The 6,929-nt window shown below is 45.2% G+C and overlaps 1 long non-coding RNA gene across 2 annotated transcripts in view; it reads left to right on the forward strand.

Annotated features, from left to right (window-relative positions):
• LOC128699670 (uncharacterized) overlaps window positions 1-6,929 on the forward strand; it is a 282,611-nt gene that overhangs the window by 261,306 nt on the left and 14,376 nt on the right. For both annotated transcript variants that reach the window (XR_011393899.1, XR_011393900.1), the window contains exon 2: window positions 6,341-6,479. This is a non-coding gene — a long non-coding RNA (uncharacterized lncRNA). The remainder of the gene's footprint in view (window positions 1-6,340; window positions 6,480-6,929) is intronic.

Below are 6,929 nucleotides of genomic sequence, written 5' to 3' on the forward strand. Positions count from 1 at the left end.
AGCCTAAAGAACTAAAGAACATTTTGGGATTGACAACAGAGACTGCTACCTCAGCCACAAACAAGGGGACTGTAGGGAAAGAAGGGGCACAACTGCATGGAGAAGCTTTATCAGAGGAGACTGTAGCAAATGAAAGAGCTAAGCTTTATGTGGAGGCCCTAACAGACAACAACAGAGCCCAAGGAAAGCCGAGAAGGGAAAATGACAGGCCACTGAGCCCAAGTACATTAGCCAGTGAAACTGATGAAAGGAAAGCTGCAGTGGAGGAAACCAAATTAAATGAGGGGATACACAGGGATATGCAGTGGGAGAATGAAAGGGTGAGGTCAGTCTTTGTGTATGGGCTCCAGGAAGTCGAAGGGGAAACATATGAAGCAAGAAAACAAGGGGAAAAAAAGCAATTGAAAGCATCATGAAAGCAATAGGAGAAGACGGTATGACCCAGCTGGAAAATTTTCGGAGAATAGGGGGGTTTGTAAAAAAAAGAACACGGCCAGTGAGAGTGACCTTCAAGGCAGAAGCGACTCGGACCAGAATCCTGCAGGAGAAAGCACGATTAAGGGACATGACGGCATACAGGAAGGTGTATCTCGACCGTGACAGAACACAAGAAGAAAGGCAGAAACTGAGAGAGATGATACAAAGGCGAAAGGAGGAAAGAGAGGGGATGGAGAAGACAGACAGGAGATCCCAGACCCAGGAAGAAGATCAAATACAGCCTCCCTCACAACTTCCTATAGAAGCCTCCCAACCAGGTCAACCCCAGTGCAACCAAACACTCTAAATCAAAACACCCATGCCACATCCAATGCCCCCACCCACTACATTACAAACTCCACCCCCACAGCAACAACCCATAGTTCCTTACCAGGTCTCCCACTTCCCCAACCCCAATATACCTCCCAGACCACAGTCTTAGAAAAGAAGTTGAAGGTGTGGTATACAAATGCAGATGGAATAACAAACAAGTATGAGGAGTGGCACGAAAGAATCAAAGAGACATCCCCAGACATAATAGCACTCACAGAAACAAAACTCACCAGAATAATAACAGATTCAATCTTTCCATCCGGATATCAAATCCTCAGGAAAGACGGAGGAGAGGGGGAGGAGGAGTTGCACTGCTCATTAAAAACCAGTGGGGTTTTGAGAAAATGGAAGGAATGGATGGCACGGGCGAAAGGGACTACTTAGTAGGAACAATCCAGTCTGAGGGACATAAGGTGATAATTGCAGTAATGTACAACCCACCACAGAACTGCAGGAGGCCAAGAGAAGAATACGATGAGAGCAACAGAGCAATGATCGACACACTAGCCGAGGTGGCCAGGAGAGCACACATGGGGGGAGCAAAGTTACTAGTTATGGGTGATTTCAATCACAAGGAAATTGACTGGGAAAACCTGGAGCCCCATGGGGGTCCCGAAACATGGAGAGCCAAGATGATGGATGTGGTACTGGAAAACCTCATGCATCAACATGTTAGAGACACTACCAGAGAGAGAGGAGAGGATGAACCAGCAAGGTTGGACCTTGTATTCACCATGAGTAGTTCGGACATCGAGGGTATCATGTATGAAAGGCCCCTGGGAGCTAGTGATCATGTGGTTCTGTGCTTCGACTACATAGTTGAGCTCCAAGTGGAGAGAGTAGCAGGAATAGGCTGGTAAAAACCAAACTACAAAAGGGGGAACTACTCAGGCATGAGGAACTTCCTTCAAGACATTCAGTGGGAGAGGGAACTGACAGGAAAACCAGTACAAGAAATGATGGACTATGTAGCAACAAAATGCAAGGAGGCAGAGGAGAGGTTTGTTCCCAAGGGAAACAGAAATAATGGGAATAACAGAACGAGTCCTTGGTTCACCCAAAGGTGTAGGGAGGCAAAAACTAGGTGTACTAGAGAATGGAAAAGGTACAGAAGACAGAGAACTCAGGAAAATAAAGAAATCAGCCGAAGAGCCATAAACGAATATGCACAGATAAGAAGGGAGGCTCAGAGACAATATGAAAATGACATAGCATCAAAAGTAAAGACTGATCCGAAGCTGTTGTACAGCCACATCAGGAGGAAAACAACAGCCAAGGACCAGGTAATCAGACTGAGGAAGGGTGATGGGGAATTCACAAGAAACGACCGAGAGGTTTGTCAAGAGCTCAACACAAGATTTAAAGAGGTATTTACAGTGGAAACCAGTAGGACTCCAAGAAATCAGAACAGGGGGGTACACCAGCAAGTGCTGGTTGAGATACATATAACCAAGGAGGAGGTGAAGAAGCTGCTGTGCGAACTTGCCACCTCAAAGGCGGTGGGACCAGACAACATCTCTCCATGGGTCCTTAAAGAGGGAGCAGAAATATTGTGTGAGCCATTAACAAAGATCTTCAACACATTTGAAACTGGGCAACTAACTGAGGTATGGAAAATGGCAAATGTAGTCCCAATTTTTAAAAAGGGAGACAGACATGAGGCACTAAACTACAGACCTGTATCACTAACGTGTATAGTATGCAAGGTCATGGAGAAGATCATCAGGAGGAGAGTGGTGGGGCACCTGGAAAGAAACAAGTGTATAATTGACAACCAGCACGGTTTCAGGGAAGGAAAATCCTGTGTCACAAACCTACTAGAGTTTTATGACAAGGTGACAGAAGTAAGACAAGAGAGAGAGGGGTGGATCGACTGCATATTTTTGGACTGCAAGAAGGCCTTCGACACAGTTCCTCACAAGAGGTTACTGCAAAAGCTAGATGACCAGGCACACATAACAGGAAAGGCACTGCAATGGATCAGAGAATATCTGACAGGGAGGCAACAACGAGTCATGGTACGCGACGAGGTGTCAGAGTGGGCGCCTGTGACAAGCGGGGTTCCACAGGGGTCAGTCCTAGGACCTGTTCTGTTCTTGGTATATGTGAACGACATAACGGAAGGGATAGACGCAGAAGTGTCCTTGTTTGCAGATGATGTGAAGTTAATGAGAAGAATCAAATCGGACGAGGATCAGGCAGGACTACAAAGAGACCTGGACAGGCTACAAGCCTGGTCCAGCAACTGGCTCCTTGAATTTAACCCTGCCAAATGCAAAGTCATAAAGATTGGGGAAGGGCAAAGAAGACCGCAGACACAATATAGTTTAGATGGCCAAAGACTGCAAACCTCACTCAAGGAAAAAGATCTGGGGGTGAGTATAACACCGAGCATATCTCCTGAGGCGCACATCAATCAGATAACTGCTGCAGCATACGGGCGCCTGGCAAACCTACGGATAGCGTTCCGATACCTCAGTAAGGATTCGTTTAAGACTCTGTATACCATCTACGTCAGGCCCATACTGGAGTATGCAGCACCAGTTTGGAATCCACACCTAGTCAAGCACGTCAAGAAATTAGAGAAAGTGCAAAGGTTTGCAACAAGACTAGTCCCAGAGCTACGGGGATTGTCCTATGAAGAAAGGTTGAGGGAAATCGGCCTGACGACACTGGAGGACAGGAGGGTCAGGGGAGACATGATAACGACATATAAAATACTGCGCGGAATAGACGAGGTGGACAAAGACGGGATGTTCCAGAGATGGGACACAGACACAAGAGGTCACAATTGGAAGTTGAAGACTCAGATGAATCAAAGGGATGTTAGGAAGTATTTCTTCAGTCATAGAGTAGTCAGTCCATGGAATAGCCTAGAAAATGATGTAGTGGAGGCAGGAACCATACATAGTTTTAAGGCGAGGTATGATAGAGCTCATGGGGCAGGGAGAGAGAGGACCTAGTAGCAATCAGCGAAGAGGCGGGGCCAGGAGCTGTGACTCGACCCCTGCAACCACAAATAGGTGAGTACAAATAGGTGAGTACACACACACACACACAGACAGACACACACAGACAGACACACACAGACACACACACACACACACACACACACACACACACACACACACACACACACACACACACACACACACACACACACACACACACAGACACACACACACACACACACACACACACACACAGACAGACACACACAGACACACACACACACACACACACACACAGACACACACACACACACACAGACACACACACACACACACACACACACACACACACACACACACACACACACACACACACACACACACACACACACACAAGACGGCTTTCGACATAGTTCCGTACAAGAGATTAGTACCAAAGCTAGAGGAGCAACCAGGAAAAACAGAAAAGGCATTGCAATGGATCAGAGAATATCTGACGGGAAGGAAAACACGAGTGATAGTGCATGACGAGGTGTCAGAGTGGGCGCCTGTGGCGAGCGGGGTTCCACAAGGGTCAGTCCTGGGGCAGGTGCTGTTTCTTGTATATGTGAATGACATGACGGAAAGGAAAGATTCAGAGGTGTCCCTGTTTGTAGACGACGTGAAGCTAATGTGGAGAATTCAAGTGAATAAGGATGAGGTAGAACTACAAAGGCTGCAAGCCTGGTCCAACAAGTGGCTCCTGGTGTTTAACCGCCCCAAGTGCTAAGTCATGAAGATTGAGGAAGATCAAAGAAGACAGCAGACCGATTACAGGCTAGGGGACCAAAGACTACAAACCTCACTCAAGGGAAAGCATCCTGAAGTGAGTATAATACCGAGCACATCTCCTGAGGCACACATCAACCAGATAACTGTTGCAGCACATGAGCGTCTGGCAAACATAAGAATAACGTTTCGACACCTGTGTAAGGAATCATTGAATCATTGAAGGTCTGCAACAAAACTATTCCCGGAGGTAATGGGTATGTCTTACGAGGAGATGCTAAGGGAAATCGACCCGAAGACATTGAAGGACAGGAGTGATAATGAGGACATGATAACGACATACAAAATACTGAGAGGAATTGACAAGGTGGATAGGGACAGAATGTTTCAGAGATGAAACACAGCAAGAAGGACACAGCAAGAAGGTATCACAACTGGATGTTGAAGACTCAGATGAATCACAGGGATGTTAAAAAGTTTTTCTTCAGCCATAGAGTTGTCAGGAAGTGGAATAATCTGGAGAGTTAAGTAGTTGAAGCAGGATCCTTACATAGCTTTAAGAAGAGATACGATAAAGCTTATGGGGTAAGGAAAGAGTGGACCTAGTAGCGACCAGCAAAGAGTCGGGACCAGGAGCTATGACTCGACCCTTGCAACCACAAATAGGTAAGTACACACACCTACACTTTCGGGCATCAAAGTTGTTCAAAGAAAAATAAAAGAACAAATATAATATTTTTAGCAAGTCACCTTTGTGACAGGTGGTGTTGTAAATGTAACACAGATACCACTATGACATTGAAAACATTAAAATAATGGGAGCGAACACCTTAATGGGAGTGAACACCTTAATGGGAGTGAACATCATAATGGAAGTGAACACCTTAATGGGAGTGAACATCATAATGGAAGTGAACACCTTAATGGGAGTGAACATCATAATGGAAGTGAACACCTTAATGGGAGTGAACATCATAATGGAAGTGAACACCTTAATGGGAGTGAACATCATAATGGAAGTGAACACCTTAATGGAAGTGAACACCTTAATGGGAGTGAACATCATAATGGAAGTGAACACCTTAATGGGAGTGAACATCATAATGGAAGTGAACACCTTAATGGAAGTGAACACCTTAATGGGAGTGAACATCATAATGGAAGTGAACACCTTAATGGGAGTGAACATCATAATGGAAGTGAACACCTTAATGGGAGTGAACACCTTAATGGGCGTGAACATCATAATTGAACACCTTAATGGGAGTGAACATCATAATGGAAGTGAACACCTTAATGGAAGTGAACACCTTAATGGGAGTGAACATCATAATGGAAGTGAACACTTAATGGGAGTGAACATCATAATAAGTGGGAGTGAACACCTTAATGGGAGTGAACATCATAATGGAATGAACACCTTAATGTGAACATCATAATGGAAGTGAACACCTTAATGGAAGTGAACACCTTAATGGGAGTGAACATCATAATGGAAGTGAACACCTTAATGGGAGTGAACATCATAATGGAAGTGAACACCTTAATGGGAGTGAACACCTTAAAACTGCCTCTCCACTTCTACTTTACAGTCTAATAATAGTTTCTGTGGTAAACTGAAAGGATTCTACAGCGTATTCATTAACTTGTCTATATTGTACATTATTTATGTAATATACTCTACCATTTCCTCCATCACAGCCTCCATCCTCCCTCACAATTTCCTCGAAAGAAAAATGCATAAAAATATTATTGCTTAAATGTTGGTATTTCCCGATGAGGCAGAAACATCATTCTAGGAAAACTTTCAGTGGCCAAAAATAACCTCGGAGAAGACTTGGCGCTGCCTCACTAGTGACCGGCTTACTGCTGCACACATCCTCACAACAAGCCAGAAGTCCAGCTGCAGTGAAGATGAAGATTCTGCTTCTCACTCTTGTACTGTGTTGGGTAAGTAACTTTGATAATACAAGCTACCTCCTGCTTTACTGTCTGCTGCGGGTATATCTCATAATAACACCAACAGTATTTTTTTGTGTGGTTCGAGTAAAACTCATATAGTCTGGTGGCCTGGTGGTTAACGCTCTCGCTTCACACGGTGAGGGCCTGGGTTCGATTCCCAGCCAGAGTAGAAACATTGGACGTGTTTCTTTCCACCTGTTGTCTATGTTCCCCATCAGTAAAATGGGTACCTGGGTGTTAGTCGACTGGTGTGGGTCGCATCCTGGGACACTGACCTGAGGAGGCCTGGTCACAGACCGGGCCGCGGGGGCGTTGACCCCCGGAACTCTCTCCAGATAAACTCCAGATAAACCTCTGTTGAATTGTGAGAGAGGAATTACTGATAATCTCAGCTACTCTCTTATATGTTAAGTGACTGTGATCATACCAGCTGCTCTG

This window comes from Cherax quadricarinatus, chromosome 67 (assembly GCF_038502225.1).
Source record: "Cherax quadricarinatus isolate ZL_2023a chromosome 67, ASM3850222v1, whole genome shotgun sequence".
In the NCBI taxonomy this organism is placed as follows: Eukaryota; Metazoa; Arthropoda; class Malacostraca; order Decapoda; family Parastacidae; genus Cherax; species Cherax quadricarinatus.